Source organism: Pinus tabuliformis, chromosome J (assembly GCF_031772625.1).
Source record: "Pinus tabuliformis cultivar Carrire ecotype Pingquan chromosome J, CPIR1, whole genome shotgun sequence".
NCBI classification, from domain to species: domain Eukaryota; kingdom Viridiplantae; phylum Streptophyta; class Pinopsida; order Pinales; family Pinaceae; genus Pinus; species Pinus tabuliformis.
The window spans coordinates 27,680,291-27,701,598 of NC_142295.1; the positions used below are offsets into that span (position 1 = coordinate 27,680,291).

Below are 21,308 nucleotides of genomic sequence, written 5' to 3' on the forward strand. Positions count from 1 at the left end.
CCTTGTTTTGTAGCAGTTGGGGTTTGGGGTTTTATTTTACTCTTTTGTATATATTGGGGTTTGGGTATTTTTATTTATTTTATTTTCATTTGTGCAAGTGAGATTCAAGCTATTTGAAGAAATTTATTGGGTTTTGAGCTAGATCTAGGCCCTTGAGGTAAGATCTAGTCTCCAAAATTTTTGCAAGGTCAACATCAAAGGAAATCGGACAAATTTGCAAATATGAAGTGGAAAATCGAATCTGGCAAGGGTTTGAGAATTTTTTTTCGCCTTAGCATGGCCCTTTTTCTCCTTGGTTGTGGCCTTTCTCTCTTCCTTGGGTGAGTCACAGGCCTGGTTTGGCCTTCAAACCCTAGTCGAGCCCCCCTCTTTCCTAGATGGCTAGCCTAAAGGCCTTTTTCCTTTAAGCTGCAGGCTTTAGGGCCTCTTTCCAATCGTCGGCACTCCGTCTAGCCTTTCCTGCCCTTCTAGCCCTTCCTCTCCCCTCCATCCTCCTCCATCTGCCCTTCCTCCCTCTCGGCTGCCTATTCTTCCTAAGCCACAACCTCATTTGAGGCCTAGCGTGCCCCTTTGTGGGCATTTCCCTAAGCCATAGCCCTGTTAGAGCTTGCGACAGGCCTAACTAGGCTTCCCTCACCTTAACCGCAAGCCTAACTAGGCCTCCCTCCTTCTGCAGCTAGGCCTATTAGGCCTTTCTTGTGTGCCGCTGCCCCCTCTAGGCCTTGGCAGCCTTAGCGTCAAGCCTTCTTGGCCTTGGAACCTTCATCTTTACCCTCATTTGCCCTCTTTTCATCTCTGTGGTTCGTCATCTGATTTCTGGACTGATTCTTGGTGTATCTTGCACTTATATTGGAGCTAATTTTATGTTTATAGGTGTGCCAGTCACTAGAATAATTTTTTATAAGAGGACTAGCCCTCTTCAAGGCCTCAAAGCCTAGTGGTTTGCTCCCTCTAAACCCTCATTTTACTCACTGTTTTGCTACAACGAGTTAAATCTTTCACAACAGTCATAAAAACACTCATAAAAGTTGCCCTAATAATTCACAAATTGCTTCACATACTAAGGAATTAATTGCACATATTGAGCATTCTTTGTTTGGGCAAGTTTCACATATTTTATTGACTGTCATCTATGTTTGGAATGCATCATAAGGTCTGAAATCATAACAGTGGCATTTCCACCATTAGAAGGCCTAATACATCGAAAGGGTGGTAATTTGAAATGTGTTTTTTCCATTTGGCTTCCATCACTTGCATTTCGCATGCATATGCATCTCATACATTGCATCTAAAATGCTATAAAGTGTTTTAACTCTATGCTGTCATAAAACTCATTTATTACCCATTTGAATAATATTGGAACATAAGTAACATAAGCTTCTATTGTTCATGCTTTAATAAGTTCATTGTGGAAGAAATTTGCTTCATTAGTGTTATTGTTGTCTAGCAGTGGATATGGATACTATTATTCTCTTGCATCTTGTAAGCTTTTCACAATCTCTAAAGTTATAAGTTTGCAATAATAATCCCACTCTCTAAAGCACTTAACATTAATGTCAAGAATATCTTGTTGAGTATCTTGTGTTACACCAATTGTCTCTTTGAAAATCTAATTGTTTCTATCAATCTAATTGGCATTGAAGTAACTTGTTTGAAGGAGCATTGAATCATCTAAGATCTAAGTGTTCTTAACTTGAAAATTTGTGGAATATCTCTTGAATAATTGGCATTAAGAAATCTAATTTGGAAAGCCTCTAATTACATAAGAACATTGATAATCTCATATTGTCTCATTGGCTAATTGTTATAAGTGGATAAGTGCTCTAGTTTCTTTACTTGTTATCATTGTCATCATTTCTTGGTTAATATCTTTGTGGATGATAACTTTATCTTGAGCATATTGGTGATTTTTGATTCAAGAAATTATTAAGCAATTGTTCTATGGATATATCTTGTATCTTGTTGGCACTTGTTAATTTGGCACATATTCTTGTGGTTGAGATTATCCCTTATTTACCATTGTTAAATACTTGTTGTCATAACTCAAGATCAAATTTTAATTAAGTACTTAAAGAAACGTTAACAATCTCACCTTAAGAAGCACTCGTTCACCTTGCATCTCATTCTAGAGCTAATTTTGCATTTAATAATTTACCTCCAAGCATAAGCTTGGTTGATAGAGAATAGGACCACCTTTCTCATCAGGTTGAGAAGCTTAACACCTCTTTAGTGGTTAACCCGATGACCTTGCAGTCATCAGAGCCACAGTCTCTGCAGTGTCGGAGACACCGGGTGGTTAGTACCTAAGGGGAGGTATCGTTAATCAAGCCTCTACTTGCTTCCCCTTGGTCTCTTTCTCACAACCTACTCTAGAGACTAGCTTCAAAATAGTTAAGAGGAAGGATACATCTAGAATAGGCATCTAATTAAAAGCAATCAAGATTCTTGCATCACACCTAAGTCTTAGGATCTGCATAGCATATAGGATAGTTAAGCATTCAAGCAATGATTGTTCATCCGGTTACTTGGTCTTTAATCGATATAAAGCAAGAAATCGACTCCGTAAGGCACTGGTCTCACATCTAAATCTAATCTAATCTATAAATCTTTCTAGATCAACCAAGTAGCTAGGCCATTCAATCGTGTCTCTCAGACTCATTGGTTGCCAACTTGTCTTTCATTTCCATCTTCTATTAGGGGCTACCCCCCATAGCCTGCTATTGGGAGACAATTAGAACGGAGAGGTCGGGGATCAGAGTGACAACCCCCAACTTGAGTCGTTGTCGCATTGTGCCTATACAATTTGAACGACAACATTTTTTGGCGCCGTTGCCAGAGATAGATTTTTCTGTCCTTGGTCCTCATGACATTTTTTCAATCTTTCATCATTTCCTTCATCTTTGCATCCTGTCATTTTAGCTGGCAACGCCACAACATTTTTTGGCGACGCTGCCGAGGACCAATTTGTTGGACCTTGGCATTGCGACATTCTTCTTAATTATCCTCACCTTCTCATTATCTCGTCATTCATTATCCCACCAAGCGACACATTTTATGGCGTCGTTGTGATCTCTTCATCTTCTCATCACTTTATCCTTTTTCCTCTTACTAATATTTTCATCTACCTGCATCTTTAGCACATGGACATTTCAATTGGTTTCTTGTTTGGGTGGAAACTCCACTTATTCATCCATTTACAGGGGCTTACTCTAGAAGAAATCCTGGTAGCTTGCTTAACCTCTCTCTCAATGCTTGGTTGAACAAATTATATTCTAGTAAGCACTCATTTTTCTTAGACAGGAAGCTCTCCCTTTTATCCATTTGCTTCTATCTGACTAGCTTTTCGGTTTTCTCCTTCTGGATTTTGGAGCTAGATTCATGTTCATGTGGTGATTCTGTTTCTTTCATTTCTTCCGAGAATTTCTGCTAGAAGCTCGCTTCTTGTGGATCTCTTGTTTTTCTTGAACAAGGATCTCTCTCTCTAACATCCATTAACTCCTTCCCCTTGAAGCAAGTCATCATGGATGACTTGTTCTCCCCATGTCATTTTATTAACATTCAAGGTCATCCTCATGACCTTCCGGAGAAAGAAGTTGAGGAAAAGAAAATTAATCAGGTTAAAGAATTAAAGGAAATCATTAAAAGTATGCAAGTTGAGCATAGAAATCAAATCGTTGATATGCACAATCACCTAACTAATATGGAGAAGGCTCAGGGGAATGCGCCACATCAAAATGTGGCATGTTGTAGACCTTGTGACCATTTTCATTACGAATCCACTTGTGTCATTCCAATAAGGATTTGAGATAGTGGGAAGGCAGGAACAAATGATCAAAGGGATGTTATCAAGTATTTAGCTTAGTTGCTTAGAAATATGCAATTCAGTGAAGCTCAGTTGATGAAAGCCGTGAAACTCAACCAAGAGAATCACTCTGAGGAAATGAGATCTATGCACAACAAGATGATAACTATAGAAGAAAAACATGTTGAGGAGTTGAGCACCATAAAGGAAAATCATAAGAAAGAAATGAGCTCTATGCAAGACAGGGAAGTCAGTCTTCAGAACAAGTTATTAACCATAGAAGAGCAACATGTTGAGGAAATGAAAACCATGGAAGTTAATCATTCTGATTAGATTTCCATCATGAGAGCATAATACACACAAGTAATAAAGAATCAAGCGCAAGGAATTCCCTCCTCCAGAGAGAGGCTGGGAGTCGTGCACTGACCCTACGATGAGGGTCCCAGTTGCACATTGAGATCTGGCAGCTCTTGAGGGCCTGGGGTCATTCTTGGAGCTGTGTGACCATAGGGTGAGTGGTTCACCTTCCCCTATATATATGCTGTGTACAAGGTGAGTGGTTCACCTTCCTCTATGATGCTCCTTAATGATATATGCATAAGATGAGTGGTTGACCTTTTTCTATGACATATGAGTAGGATGAGTGGTTCACCTTCTCCTGCAAATACCCTAGTGAGATGTAATATTCCTAATTAGCCATGGCTAATTAGAATATTCGATTTTGCTCAATTTTGCCTTCTATAGTTATTTGTAAATAAAAAGGTGAGGAAAAGGGGACATAACTCACTTTTAGAATAAAAGTCACTTCCTAGTAGCACAACGTTGTGACTTAAAGGGGAGCCAGGGGGGGCCAAAGGACCATGCAGAGATGGGGCCCACACAGACACTTGGAGGGACTGCGTAGATGGAAAGGGAACACGTGGCAAGAGGGGATTACATTGGAGGAGGTGAGCCTTGGGATTGGGAGAGGCCAATGCTATAAAGGAGAGAGGAGCCCCCTCATTTTGTCATTCGATTATGAGCATTTGAGCTAGTCACTTCGACTTGGAGCACGCTGGCTGTTTAGCCTGTCTGCAGCACTGTTTAGTGCACTGAGTGTCTCCGTTCGGAGATCTCACCCTTAGCCCCGGGGGACTTCGAGTGCCTACTCGGGCAAGGTATTTTCAACATTGAGGTGGAGTTGAGCATTGGAAGACTGCGCAGTCTTCAGAGAGAGGGACGCAGTTCCGGATTGAGGATTTGTGGAGAAGTTGAGCTGGGATATCGAGCAAGGGATCAACTCTTGCATATTGGAGTGGTTTGGCAGAGTTTCAGGCAGTATTTTAGAGGATTCTACTCAGTTGCAGCGCAGGGCCTTGAGAGATTGCGTGATTCTTGAAGGAGGCGATTTTCGAGGGTTGGCCATTTTAGAAAAGCTTTCTGGGTTTTTCTGGGTTTTCTGAGTAGGGGCGGATTCCAGAGTTTCACCATTTTCTGAGGAGGGGAACAGCCCCAAATCCACAAAGAGGCCATTCCTTTGTTATTCTGAGTGTATTTCTTCACTTGCTTGGTGCAAGTCGAGGTGCCATCCTTTTGATCACCTCCTATACTCATTCCATTACTCAGTATAATAAAATGTCTTAGCATTTCTCTCTACATTTCTCAAGTATCTGCTTATATTTCATGCTTGTATTATTATATGTTACACCACTGTTATTTTTATCATTTTGAGTTTCCCGGTTATTATATTATTTGTGCGTATTTGGTTGGAGTTTACTGGGGTAAAGGGGAAAATCTCTGAAACGGGATATTACAGTGGTATCAGAGCATAGACCTACCTCAGCCTGTGGAGCTAGCAATCTATGACACTGGGGGAAAAGCCCTACATCTGTTACAGAGGTAGGAGATACAAAGACACTGGGCGTAGGTTGGAGAGCACCTACAGAGAGAGAGACTGTGTTCTAGTAGTGGACGCAGAATAGGAGGAGCCTATTGTGGACATAGGACAGGAGGAGCATGTGGTGGACGCAGAGCAGGAGGATCCGATGGCGGATGATGACGGGAAGAAATTTGCCTCAAATCAGTGCAGGATCTGTCGAGGCAGATTGAGGTGATGGGGCAGAGATTCACGACAGTGGAGGCTAGACAACGTGAGAGCCCACGAGTTTTCCAGGTTGGAGAGGGATTAGGTGCATCTCACCATTTGCCAGAGCAGGGTGCCACTTAGCGTGATACTACTCAGCAGGTGGCCTCACATGCCCCTATACGCTCTACCATGCCCACTTTCCTAAGAGCAGATACAGGGGCCGGAGCACAATAGGAGGCAGAGCCCGGTCATATGGGCGATTATTTTGCGGAGTACCAGGCCTATGGGCAGGAGTTCAGGGATGCTCTCTCATTCAGAGACTTTGTTCAGCTCCAGCGGGATAGTAGACCCCGCGACCATCATAGAGGATACCAACATTATCATGATGGAGACACCCACTGCACTGCTAGTAGATTTCACTTGCCTACGTTTGATGGCTCATCAAATAGTTCGGCAAGGTCTTGGGAGGAGAAGTTGGACATCTATTTCCAGCTTAACCAGATGTCGGAGACAGGTCATCAAGGTGGCGACATTACATTTGGATGGTGAGGCCCAGGATTGGTGGTTCCATGGGATGGTTACACTCGGGCATTCCATAGTGACGACATAGGCCGAGTTCACCAGGAGATTGATGGAGAGGTTTGACCGGAGGGATCCGGAACAACACTTTGTTGAGCTAACTAGGCTCAAACAGACAGGGAGCCCAGAGACCTACATTGCGGACTTTTTGAGGGTTTCAGTGATGGTGCCAGATCTATCCACGGCATGGAGGATCTACATGTATGTTGAGGGGTTAGCAGAGCCACTTCAGGGTCTAGTAGGGGCAGATTCCAGAGTTTCAACGTTTTCTGAGGAGGGGAACAGCCCCAAATCCATGTTTGATTTCCAGCAGTAGCAGCAGCATGGCAGTTTTCCAGCAGCATCCATGCAGAGGCCATTCCTTTGTTATTTTGAGTGTATTTCTTCACTTGCCTGGTGCAAGTCGAGGTGCCATCCTTCTTATCACCTCCTGTACTCATTCCATTACTTAGTATAATAAAATGGCTTAGCATTTCTCTCTGCATTTCTCGAGTATCTGCTTATATTTCATGCTTATATTATTATATGTTACACCACTGTTATTTTTATCATTTTGAGTTTCTCGGTTATTATATTATTTGTGCGTATTTGGTTGGAGTTTACTGGGGTAAAGGGGAAAATCTCTTAAACGGGATATTACATGGGATGCATATATGCATCTGTCAGTTGTCACATGTGGACGTGTCGGTGGGACGTGGTTCATCCTTTTCCCACATGTAGGATGCTCATTCCCTATGATTGATGGTTGACATGTCGATGGGACATGGTTCTTCCTTTCCCCACATGTAGGATCCTTCCTATGATTGTTGGTTTGCATGCATGTAGGACATGGTTCATCCTTTCCCTACTCTCAGTGGTTTGCATGCGCATAGGATGTGGTTTATCCTTTCCCTATGATTGTTGTGACATGTGACTGTAGGATGTGGTTTATCATTTCCCTACATGTGGTTGTGAGCAGGATGTGATTTATTGTTTCCTTGTTATTGTCCCAACATCATTCCTAACCATGTAGTCCAGGAGACATGGGAAGTACCTCTCATTTGGCCAATGAGTTGGGAAAAATGGTTAGGGACCATAGCACTACTGATGGACGCATCGTGTACTGCTGTACACCCTATGTCTAGGATGCATGATGTTCAAAAACAACTTGATCACTTGGAATCAAGTCTGATTAGGGGTTCTCCCCTTGGTTATGTAGACTGACTTTTGTCAGTGGAGAGTGGCAAGGTTTTTTGCCTCACTCTCGATCAGTCTTCTTCATTATCTATATCAGTGTTCAGCAGAGTTGAGACGAGATGTATAGATGGTACATGATGTCAAGATGGCATGACGAGCGATGGTCGTATATTGGCGAGTGGAAATCCCTCTAGTTGAGAGGGAGTGTTAAAATTGGCAACTAGACCCTGTTACCCACCATTTTGTGGGTAATATCCCTAGGAGAAATTTTTCTCCAAGATGGTCCTCAGCCAGCAGCCAACAACCCCTTGCAGCCACCGGCTAGCTCATTGTACCATTTTTTTGCCACTTGAGCCAACCATGTGGTCTGTTGCCCATCTGCCATGATCATATGTTTGAAGGTGGACCTCCCAAATCTAAAGGTATGCCTTGTCATTTGGAAATTAAGTGTTGTAGTTTGCTTATCATGGACACTTATGGGCATGGATTAATGGGGGGTATTTGGCGGAAAGAATGGACTAGGTATGTTGTTTTGTCCCCTAGACCCCTTTTAGGAATTAACCTGGATTCTAGTCCTCTGGGATCTCTTTTACTGACCATTTAGTTCTAGGGATGGTATTTCATGGGAAACCCCGATTTTGGTTGTGTGGTTCGCTCCCTTGTCTGCTTATATTACCTTCTTTCCATTCATCCTATGCCATTCATCATTTCTCCTTCCTGGGTCTACATAGGGTTAGCTTGCCCCTTCCCCTTGCCCATACCTTGGGTCATGGCCTGGAATGAAGCTTGAAGGTTGACGCGGCTGAAAATAAAATGAAAGCATATATGGCCACATTCAACAAGAAAATGTACCACAAGATGCAAAAGATGGCCATGATAAATACATTTAGCATGTGGGCAAAAGCTAGTACATGAGTTCTACCCCATCATCATGGCCATCACCATGGTTCCTACAGGTTCTATGAGCCTTTTTCGTCATATAGGAACCCATAATTGTCCCGACTCCTAACCCCTGGTGGGCGATGAACCGCCACACCTTAAAAGGGGTAATTCACTGCTATATCTTATACAAAATGCTTTAAACCCTTGAGCCCTGAGCAGATAATCAAAGAAAATCATAAAAAGGCAAAAGGCATATAAACAAGGGTGGAAAAATCAAGGTCGGGGCACCTCATGTACCGTAATTTCTCCCTCCTGCACATTATAAACCCAAGTGTGGGCTTCCTTCTTATTAGCTACCGTTGTACCCCAGCATGTGACCCAGGGCTACCCCCTCTCATTCCCTACTTCATTCACCTATCTGTCACATGCCACCACCTTTTGAAGGGTGTACCTTGACTATATTATCCCCTGTAGAAGTAGAAACCACCTAATAGGATTATTGGTTAACACCATTTGGAGTTTAGGAGACATTGGCACATCCTGAAGCCCATTATGGAAGGGCAGGTCATTATGAAGTCCCCATCTGTGGTCCATGATTAGGTAAGCTCATTTACTTTATTTCTCTAATGAATTGTTGTACTGGAAGGCTAGGGGATGCATTGGATCTTATGCATGATTGCAAATGGTTTCCATCTTGGGTTTGGTTTCCCTATACAGGGTCCTAATCCTCCAGAGGTCTACATTGGCACACGTAGGGTGAGTGTTGAGAGCCATGGACCTCCACATCAACAGATTGCACTCCATGGAGCCCCACCGTTATTCATAGATTGCTCGTGGTTCACTTATTGGACGAGGAAGATGCACTTGATCCCAGCTAGCCCCAGATCTACACCATACACTTGGCAAATGATCTAGGACTTGCACGATGATGTGGCATCACTTGCACCATCATCCTAGCCCTTGCAGGCAATCTACAAGCATCTTCGATTTGTTTGGAGACCCATGAGGACACTTGTGTGCCCTCACATGTCATTTGAAGCACCACAGATTATTACAATGGGCCAACCCCTTGCCCACTGCTTTTGAAGGTCCTATTCTTCATTGTGGCACCCGTGGAACTCATTAGGCCTCTTAGAGGACCGTACGGCATGCATAGATTTATTTGACCTCTTGAGAGGCTTACTTTTTCATTTATGAGCTAGTTTGGTGGGCTTGTCACCAAAAGTTGAATTATTAGAACATTATTTTATTTTTGGGGCTTATGTAGGCTAGGAGGCTAATTCAAACTCGTAAGTTGTGTATAAATACAAGTGGGATGAGCTCATTTGCACTTCTAGAGGAAGAATTGGAGCTTTATGGATGCATTTTGATGTGTGGATATTGGTCTATCTGCTCTTGGAGCTTCTCTATTGTCAATTGTGAATGGTTTGATATGCTCTATTACATGTAAGTACATGTTTTTTAATGTTATTCTTGTTTACTTTTGTCATATATGTTAGACTAAGATTTTCGCTGTTCTAGGGCTAAGTGCTGCATGCATTTACTGCTTAAAATTGTGGAATTTGTCTCTATTATAACATCTCTCAATATGTGGGCCATGTAATAGGAGCGAAATTTCCTAGGGGTAATTCTATCAAAGGATTTGACCTTGATAAGCCATTCCTTTTGCACATCGAAGTATAAACGATGCAAAGTTGCTTCTTCTTGACCTAGAAGGCAAGCGAAGTGATCTTGAGGCCTCCTTGACTGGAAACCAAGAAATCCTACTCATATTCATCATAGACTCCATTCTCCCAAAGATTAAGGCACTGATCTACCAAGGGTGGTCACTAAAAATCATATTCTTTCACCTCCTTCTAGGTCTAGCCAAGTTGGGGTACCTATGGCATCAATTTCCTGACAAGATAGCCATAAAAAAAATTTGATCTCCTAGGGTCTTCTGCGCTGGCCTTTGCTCTGGCTCTCCTCTAATTTTGAAGCCATTTCGACGTTGGAGTTGGGAAAAAAGGCAAGCTCTAGCTCCGTGATAAAAAATTGCCCTGCCATCCCCAAGGCTAGTACTTCATAGGGTCAAAACAACATCTTCAAGTGAAATTATTTCTTTGATCCTTTCCCCCACCTTGTCTAGGGTAAGAATATCATTGGTTGCTACATACTTTCCTCATACCCTACACTAGGTCCACTCGACCCTGTGTGGTCCCGCTCCTTTAAAAGATCATTTTTCAAGAACCATTCGGGATATCAATTTTAACAAGGATTTTAGGGATTGGGGAACTCCTTCACAAGTCTTATCCCATAAACCTAACCCTCAAATCCTCTCTTCCTTTCCCTAGAATACATAGTACCTTGCTTAGAAAGAAAGCAAGCTCCATCCTTCAAACTCTTCTTGGAAAGGGTTTATTCAGGTCACTCATATCCATTGAATTATCCTACATTTGTGATTCCATATATACTAGGTCTCCTCCCATTGGTGAAAGTCCGTAAATAGAAGGGAGCCTTAGCTGAGGTGACAGTGGGCTAAGTCTCCATTTGTTGCCCTTGGCCTAGCATTTGCCCTTTAGGGATCCCCCTTAGGTCCCCTAATAATTTGAGCGGTAACAGGGCCAAATTCCACTTCTGATAGCTCAGTTGATGGAGATAATTATTGCATTAAATTCCTCTTTTCGAGAGGATCAAAATCAACCTAAAGATCATTAAATTTGGATAAGGAAAAATGTAATCTTGAGAGGAAGCCCACTCATGTGTAATTTATCAAGGTCAGTTTGGGGTATTTTAATCAAGTGGAACCCCTCTCCATCTCCTATAAAAGGAAGTGTCCTCTAACCTTAATTGACACATCGATCACATAATTCTTCTCTTTGAAATAGCCGCAGAAGAAAGATAACTCCAGCGAAGGAGGAAAGGCTAGGTTAACATCATTGTTGGGCTGTTTAATGGGCTGAATTTCTCAGGCAAGGGGCCGAGGTTGTTAGGGGTAGTTTGGGCTAATTGGAGATTTGTTCTGGGCAGCGTTCATCACCTTTTGTAGGCTGAGACCCTACAAGAAGGCAACCACGAGTTTAAGGGTTGTTTAGGAGATGTTTCAAGGCTATTGTATGTAGGGCTTCTCTTGTGTAGGTGGGCCACAACATTGTGAGGTTGATTTAGGCAGGATGCAAGCCTAAAGGAGTTTGGTCAAGGGTCAAAAGAGTGAGAGACTACCTAGGGTTTGCCGTAGACTCTACATTGGGCAGCAGGTGAGTCTTGAGACAATCTTGAGGGCTGAATCTAGCCTAGATCAGCCTAAGAGTATGGGTAGATTTACTAAAGAGGAGCCACAGTCTTGAAAGGAGGTTTGAAGGTGAGTAGAGTAGTTGAAGCAGTCAGCCAATAAACCCTAACTAGGATACAATTTGCTGCTGAAGAAGCCTGAGCTCAAAAGAGACTACTTTGTTGATTTGGGGTAGCATCGGATGTGCTCTAGCCATGAAAATTGGTGGAGAGGCTAAAGCACATGAAATCTCCAAGACCTAGAAATGGCTTGGGCAGATTCTAACCGATTTGGGAGATATCAAAATAATTAATATTTTTAATGGAGTTCCTAAGTCTAAACTTAGGAAAAATAAAATATTAATGGGTATTAATATAAAACTAGGTTAGAAGGTTCCAAAAGTCATGGATCAAACCAAATATAATCTTAGCCGTTGATTAGAGATTTAATCTCGGCCATTGAAGGACCAATAAGAAAAGTATAAGAAGAGGCTTGAGGGTCAGTTGGAGAACATATTGAGGGAGACCAGTCAGTTCGATTTCTGGAGTGGGGTTAGCTGAGAAATTCGAACTGGTGGTCTGGAGAGCAGTAGGAGTCAATGGGTATGGAACAGAGAGTCGGGATCAGCACTAGAAGACCAGCGCAGAGGTTGGAGAGGTAGACGTAGAGCCTCTTAGGCAGACACAGAGGCAACAGACTGCGCAGTCACTGGAAGCCCTGCGTGGGTGACGTAGAGAGGCCCAGTGCTAACACAGTAGGTCTGGGAGCTATGTAGAGGCCAGTAAGCCTAACGCTAAGGTTGGGAGTAGTGCTGGAGAATTTGTTCTCTATTGGGTAAGCCAGTTTGGCACCCAGTGGTACTGAAGAATTGTTGAACAATAAAATCCTCTTTTGTTGCACCGGTTTTCCCACATTGGGTTTTTCTGGGGACATTTGTACAAAATATCTGTGTTGATGTGTGATTCTTGTACATGTGTTTGTTTCTGTATTATGGTGTGATATCTGCAATTGAATTTATTTTAATGTTTACTGAAGGGTTTTCGCAGATAACTTATTAGCAAATAAGTAGGTAAAATAAATCAGTTGTTGTAGTGATAGAATTTTCACATGGTATCAGAGGAAGTAATCAGAGACAGGAAGGGAAAATCAATTATGGGTTGAGACCATGATGCAGAGGCATCTACGTCAGGAGACTCGCACAGATTTTCAGAAAATTGCACAAGAGACAGTAACTTTGATTTCTCTATGTTGGCTTCCAGGTTGGAAGAAGAAGTGACTTGTGTGACTAGCTCTGCATCATCAGAGGTATGGTATATAGACAGTGGAGCGATGAGAATCCGGGAATGTTTCTCAGATTATCAGGAGGAGAGGATGAACTTTCAGGTCACCATGGGAAACAACGCAAAGTGTACTCCAGTAGGGAGAGGTACCATAGTTTTTTAAACAGAAACGGGAGAGTGGTTCCGTGCTACCAATGTGCTGCATGTACCAGGATTGGGGATGAATTTACTTTCCGTGTCGCAACTTCAAGGCAAAGGCTATGATGTTTTCTTCATCAAGGAGAAAGTATACGTCAAACACCTAAGCTGGAAAAAGAAAGTGCAGATCGGGATCAAAAGTAACAGGTTGTACAAACTACAACTAGAATCACCAATGGCACTAATAGGCAGTCATGGAGACAAGGATTTGAACGAACTATGGCACAGAAGAATGGGACATTTGCACCATGGGGCTCTGAGAATTCTCAGAAACACTGTAACAGGAGTTCCAGATCTTAGTACGAAACGAGATGATGTATGTAGAGGATGTGCTCTAGGAAAGTATGCTAAAGCAACATTTCCTAGAAGGAAGAACAGGGTTAAGATTGTACTAGGATTGATACACTCAGATATCTGCAGACCTATGTCCACTAAAGCTCTTAGTGGTGTCGAGTACTTCCTCACCTTCATTAATGACCACTGAAGGAAAACTTGGATTTATTTTCTGAAAACCAAGGGCAAGGTTTTCTGTCGATTCAAAGAGTTCAAGGCTCTAGTGGAGAATCTGATTGGGTAGAAACTAAAAGTTTTGCGCTCAGATAATGGTGGAGGGTATGTCGATAAGGACTTCACTGATTTTTGCGCCAAGCAGGGCATCAGAAGAGAGTGGAAAGATGCTTACAGTCCAGAGCAGAATGGAGTAGCAGAAAGGAAGAACAGGACTATTATAGAAGCAGCTAGGGCCATGATGTGTGATCAGGATATGCCAAAATTCCTATGGGCAGAAGCATGCAACACAACAGTCTATGTTCAGAATAGAACTCCTCATTGGGCATTGGGCAAGATTACTCCAGAGAAAGTCTTGATAGGGAAGACGCCTGAAGTCAGTCATTTTAGGATATTTGGGAGCTTAGCATATTGTCGCATACCCGAGGAAAAAAGGAAGAAGCTAGATTAAATTGTAGAGAAAGGATATCTAGTGGGATATAGCGAGAACGCTAAGGCATATAGAATCTATCTTTTAGGGAGCAGGAAGGTAGTAGTTCGACGAGATGTGAAGTTCATGGAGGACAGGGCTTTCAGAAAATGTCGAGAAATGTCGTCCGAGGAGTAGTCAAAAGATGACCTATTGGTCAAACCTCTTCAACCAACGGAAGTAAAGAATTCTTCCTCGGATCAGGAAGAATCACAGGACGAGGAGGAGCTAACAAAAGCACTTGCTGGTAGAGGAAGAACGAGTAGGGAACTTCTTCAGATTTTGCAAGATGCAAAGGACTTCATTGGTGTGCCAAGGAACAATAAGAGGGAGCGAAAACAACCAGATCATTAGTAGCTCAGGATGGGGAGCCTGCCAGTTTTCAAGAGGCAGCTCAACATCAGGTTTGGCTGGATGCGATGGTAGAGTACAACTCCATAATGGTGAACGATGTCTGGGAGGTAGTGCCAAGGCCTCAAGACAGATCAGTGGTAGGTTCGAGATGGATCTACAAGATTAAATACGCTGCAGACGGCAGTGTTGAGAAATACAAAGCCAGGTTTGTGGCTAAGGGGTATGCTCAGAAGGAAGGAATTGACTACGAAGAGACCTTCGCCCCAGTAGCCAGGTATACATCTATTAGAACCGTGATATCTCTTGCAGCACAGATGGGGTGGGAGATTCATCAGATGGATGTCAAAACAACATTTCTAAATGGGGTGATAGAAGAAGAGGTATACATTGAACAACCAGAGGGCTTTGAGACACATGAGAAGAAGTCTCATGTATGCAGATTGAAGAAAGCCTTGTATGGGTTGAAACAGGGACCTAGAGCGTGGTATGGTCGAATCGATGGCTACTTGCAGAAGATGGGATTTGTCAAGAGTGATGCAAATCCAAATCTGTACTATCTAGTTGTAGAGAATGAGCCTCTAATCTTAGTATTGTATGTGGATGATCTCTTCCTGACAGGATCATCTAGGGTCATTGGGGACTACAAGAAGAATCTAGCCACAGAATTCGATATGAAGGATTTGGGATGAATGCATTATTTCCTGGGGTTGCAAGTTTGGCAGCAAAAGGGGGAGATCTTCCTTGGGCAAGGGAGATATGCTACAGAAATCCTGAAGAGATTCAGGATGGAGGACTGTAGACCCATGGCTACTCCAATGATCACCAACTGGAAGAAGATTGATGCATCAGAAGACAAGGATGTTGATCCCACCTTATATAGACAGCTCATAGGGTCCTTGATGTATCTGGTCAATTCCAAGCCAGACATTTGTTACGCTGTCAACACCCTCAGTCAGTTCACGGTGGAGCCGAAGAGGGCGTGTTGACCTCTACTGGTCAACTACCCATGCAGTGCACCCCCTTTTCTTGACAGAAAGGGGCAGCACCTGATCGATGTGTCCGTGCCATCCAGCAGTCATCAGCAGCTTGATCATTTCAATTGTAAACCCAGTCTGCATGTATGAATTGTAAATAATCTAAGCAGATCAGAGTCATGTATGTAAAATTGCCTAGGTGGACCTAACTTTCTATGATAATCTATGTCCCGGAAGGTTTTTCGTCTCACCGATCCATGGATCGGCAGAGTTTTCCTTCAAACCTGACCCCAAAGCCGGGATGGATTTTGTCATTAGAACTTTAGGAGAATCCTAGTGTGTTAATCTGCTAGATTATAGTTGTGTCGCAGAACTGGGTGATTTATGAGGGTCTGTGTTAAGTGGGCTTGTCCCCTTGAGATGTAAGTTGTAAAAGTCATGATGTAATGTGTCTTGAGGGTCGAAAAATGTTTTAAATCCCCTCGTGAGTCCTAAGTCCTAGGTCCTAGGTGATGTTTCCAAAGGTTTAGTTCGATGATCCATTTAAAAAATGAAATAAAATAATAAAATAAATAAAAATTTAAAAATTTAAAAATTTAAAAAATGAAATAAATAAAAAATAAAAAATAATAAAAAATTTAAAAAATAATAATAAAAAATTAATTGAATAAATCGACGGATGAGATCAAGAGATGTCTTGATCCTCATCAACGGTCGAGATCATTTCTACATGGATCATTCGAACTAGCCGTTGGGATCATTTCCTTTATATAGAGTCTTAGGTGGTCATTTCAGATTCATTCGATCTGTGAGTCTAAGACTGAAGAAGCTCTCTTGTAAATCTTTTTCTGGTTAATAAAAGAAGACTTTGGGGTCCATATCTTGCTGGTGTTACTCTCTTAAAATGCTTTGTTTTGAGCTGTGCAGAAAACATCATTGAAGGAAATTTTGTGGGCGTTCGGGGAAGTTCTCGGCTGAACCAGCCAACTCTCGCAAGCATTTTTTGCTGAGCCCAGTTGGATTTGATCCTGGGTTTATCATTCAGTTTATTTTTTAAATTTGCATGAGATATTTTCTGAAGTTTTTCACAGTGACAATCTGAAATTTCTTTTCTTTAAAATATTTCTGTGCTTACTGCTGAAATCTGGCTGTTAAGGGGCCAAATCTGTACATTAATTTTCTGATCTAGGGTTTCATTTTTATTTTGCTTAGGTCCGGTTTATTTAGGGTTTCAATCTTTTGCTTTATGCAGATTTAAGATTAGGGTTTTATTCTTTTTACTTCTTTTATTTGTTTTGCAGTTGCTCAGCCAGCAAATCCAAGCCACAAATCGAAATACCCAGAGCTGAGCCAGCTTGCAGTGAAAGTTTATTTTGCGTATATGATCATTTTGTGTGCTGTTCGTGATAATTTCAAACGCGAATTGACAGAAAAGCAACATATACATCGTGTTGAGGTTTTCGCGAGGAGCTAAAAAACTGTTACGGTTTTGTGTGAATTCACATTTGGACATCAACCTGAAAATCATCCACGCAAATCGCGGCTGCCATCCTGCATACACCCAACATTTGAAAACTTGTTTAAAGGCCTTCAGTCGTTATTTGTTAAATGAATGGAATCGCGTTCTGATCGTAGGCGCAATTGATTGCCGTCACAGGTATCTGCGCATGTGTCACCAGGTGAGATCCAAACAATCTCAAATTGAAATCGCTCTATCACCGTCTACTTCTCAGCACGCAGGGGTGTAAGCTCTTACAGTGACGAGCAGCGTCTTCAAAGCCGGGTTCATTTCATTTCGCTGAAGGTAATCTGGAAAGACCATCACGCAGAGGGTAAGCATTGTTTCATTTTTGCCGTCGTCTGCTATCCAATCGCCCAGTGCAGCATCGTGTTTCCGAAATTTCGTGAGAATGACGGTATGAGGTATCACTCCGGGCCAGGTAAGCATTGTTTCGTTTCCGTCACCTTCCGCCATTCAATTTGTTTTGCGTGGTCTAGGGTTGCGTCGGTCAGTCTTTGTCTGCGTATTCAGAGTGGGCGTTTTTCGCTTGGCATTTTAAACTTTCAGTCAAAGTTTCATTATAGTTTTGTTTTATATTTAGAATAAATTGTATGTTAGTTTTTTTTAGATTTAAGTATGGTATCGATTTTAAAGACTTTAGTTTATTAGATTTTAGTTTTATGTTTTGTCATTTAGATTTTAATTTGATTTTTTTAGTTTAAATCTAAAATTTGTATAGTGTTGATTTATAGTTTAAAATAGATTTTAATATTTAGGTTTTAGATTTATGTTTTAGATTTTTGGTTAAGGTTTTAGATTTTAAATCGTTTCATTTTGATAGATATAATTTTTTTAAAAAAATAAAAAAATAAAAAAATTTAGACTTAGTTTTGATTAGATTTTGATTTAATCTTGTTTATTTAGATTTGATTTAATTAATTTTTAATGTGTTAGTTTTATTTTTAGAATTTAGATTTATAATGTTTTAAGTTAGATTTGTACATATTTTAATTTTAAATTTTTTTGGTTAGATTTTTTATTTTATTTTAAATCTTTAAAAAAAAATAAATAAATAAATAAATTTGAAAAAAGTATAAAAAATTTTGTGGAAAATTCTCTTCGTCATATCTAATCATTTTCGGGATTTATCATCTTTCATGCTGAGATCTAAAATTTTCAAGTCGAGATACGAAAAGTGATATCTGGTTAATAATTTACGATTCTCGTGGTGGTTTCAAGCATTCATCTTTTCGAAGTTTTCAATTGCTGGATATCGTTTTGGTCATGTGATTTAGCTGATGATAGATGGTTGCTGTTCATGGGCCATGTTTCTATCGTTTCTACATCAATCTCTTAAGGCACTGGTCTGCTAAATTAATCAAATCCATCGAGTGCTTTTCGTATTGTGTCTCGTGTCTCCCAACTAACTAGACGACAGTTGGTCTCATCATCTCACAGGGACTACCCCCCTTAGCCGCGGGAGACAGGCTTAAACGGAGGGATCGGGGATCAGAGTGACAGCCCCCGGTCTGAGCGTTGTCGTGTCAATCCGCGCGACAACAAGGCGCATTGGGTAGCAGCCAAACATGTTCTCAAATATATACAGGGAACAGTCGATTATGGACTCTTGGACACTAGGACTAAGGATATCAGATTGAGCGGATTTACTGATACAGATTGGGCGGGAAGTTCAGTGGATTGGAAAAGTACCTCTGGGTATTGTTTCAACATTGGATCAGGAATGACCTCTTGGTGTAGTAGGAAACAAAAATCTATGGCTCTGAGCTTAGCAGAGGCAGAATATATGGCCGCAAGCATAGCTTCGTGCGAGGCCATATGGCTTATAAAACTGCTTGTGAACCTATTCAGAAGAAAGATGGAGGCGACCAGGATCATGTGTGATAATCAGAGTTGCATCAAGCTCTCTGAGAATCTAGTGTTTCACGATTGGTCAAAGCATATTGATATCCGGTGTCACTTTGTCAGAGACTATGTCCAACGAGGAGCTGTACAGTTGAGCTACACTCCTACAGGAGAATAGGTGGTAGACATCCTTACCAAGGCCCTTGGAAGAACCAAGTTTGATTATTTCAGGGAGAAGATGGGGATGATAAAGAATCCATTTCAGTAGCAGAAATGGGTATGATGTTGCAGTGCAGTAGCAGTCAGCAGTAGCACAATGCAACATGATGAGAAGGAGTTTGTAGTGCAGATGCAGTGTTGGGAAGAAGGACCAGTAGCAACACGGATGCAGAGGGAGTTGCAGTGCAGATGCAAGGTTGGGAAGATGGACCAACAATAGCACGGATGCAGAGGGAGTTACAGTACAAATGTAGCAGTGGCAGTGATAGAGCCATGGGCAGCAGTACAGGATGCAACAGTGCAGAGGATGTTGGGCAGGGAGGCTTAGCATCAGCATAGGTACCGATGCCGTATGATCAGAGTAATGCTTAGTGTGGAGTATTATTAGAGCACAGTCCTCGCTAAGAGGGAGTGTTGATTTGGGGTAGCATTAGATGTGCTCTAGCCATGAAAATTGGTGGAGAGGCTAAAGCACATGGGATCTCCAAGGCCCATAAATGGTTTGGGCAGATTCTAACCGGTTTGGGAGATATTAAAATAATTAATATTTTTAATGGAGTTCCTAGGACTAAACTTAGGAAAAATAAAATATTAATGGGTATTAATATAAAACTAGGTTAGAAGGTTCCAAAAGTCATGGATCAAGCCAAATCTAATCTTAGCCGTTGATTAGAGATTTAATCTCGGCCATTGAAGGACCAACAGGGAAAGTATAAGAAGAGGCTTGAGGGTCAGTTGGAGAACATACTGAGGGAGACCAGTCAGTTCGATTTCTAGAGCGGGGTTAGTTGAGAAATTCGAACTAGTGGTCTGGAGAGTAGCAAGAGGTAGTGGGTATGGAACAGAGAGTTGTGATCAACACCAGAAGACCAACGTAGAGGTTGGAGAGGCAGACGTAGAGGCAGCAGACTGCGCAATCACTGTAAGGCTTGCATGGGTGACACAGAGAGGCCCAGTGCTAATGCGGAGAGGCAGGGGCTGACGTAGTAGGTTTGGGAACTGTGTAGAGGCCAGTAAGCCTGACGTTGAGGTTGGGAGAAGTGCTGGAGAATTTGTTCTCTGTTGGGTAAGCTAGTTTGGCACCTAGTTGTACTGAAGAATTGTTGAATAATAAAATCCTCCTCTGCTACACCGGTTTTCCCACATTGGGTTTTTCCAGGGACATTTGTCCAAAATATCTGTGTTGATGTGTGATTCTTGTGCATGTGTTTGTTTCTGTATTATGGTGTGATATCTGCAACAGAATTTATTTTAATGTTTATTGAAGGGTTTTCGTAAATAACTTATTGGCAAATAAGTAGGTAAAATAAATTAGTTGTTGCAGTGATAGAATTTTCACATACTTCGCTAATGCCATGACCATCGTTGACCATTGGATGATTGCTGTTGACAAAGTCCCAAAATTGCAGTATTGATTGGGCCATGTACTTATCTAAGGGCAATGATATTGGATCTTCAAACTGGCAAGTCAATTTTGACTTTGAATTATTGTACTCTCTCTCTCTCTGAACATTTGATATTGATAATAAGAAGAATTGATCAAGGGTTTTTCCATCTTGGGGTTTTTCCCTAGCTTGTGCCATATTCTTGTGTTCTCTTGTCTTGGCTTGTCTTCTGCATTTATCATTTATGTTCTTATTTCAACGATTGTCAATGTGATAGTGATTCATGTGATTGATAATGGAAATGAGATAGATTGATAAATGGGCTAATATGGAACATTGAAGTAACTGTCCTAAACGAATAACACGTTAACAAAAAATTAACAGAACCACAAGCTTCTCAATGGTGAGGGAAACCTAATCCTTTTTCACACCTTCTTAGTGCTTTATATGATTACTATTATTATCGGATTATTGTTATAGTATCTAGATGTCTCATGATGATCATCTCATGAGATAAATTTATTTTTGTTTTAATGTGATTTTTTATTAACTATTATCTTCTCAGAACTTATGATTGATGACAAATATCATATTTCTGTATCTATTATCAATGATTGATGTGCCACTTGACATCTTATGCATTTTATATTGTAGTTTTATTTTCATATTTGTGTGACAATGTGTTTGTTTGATGTTGATGTTGCTTTAAAAGAATACAAATTTGAAAAAAAATGATTATTTTTGTAATTTTTCAAGTTTCCCAATAATTTCCAATATTTTCCCCAATATTGCCGATAAATTACA

The 21,308-nt window shown here is 41.3% G+C and overlaps 1 protein-coding gene across 8 annotated transcripts in view; it reads left to right on the forward strand.

Moving 5' to 3' along the window:
- LOC149225260 (receptor-like serine/threonine-protein kinase ALE2) overlaps positions 1 to 21,308 on the forward strand; it is a 390,048-nt gene that overhangs the window by 199,581 nt on the left and 169,159 nt on the right. The window lies entirely within an intron of this gene.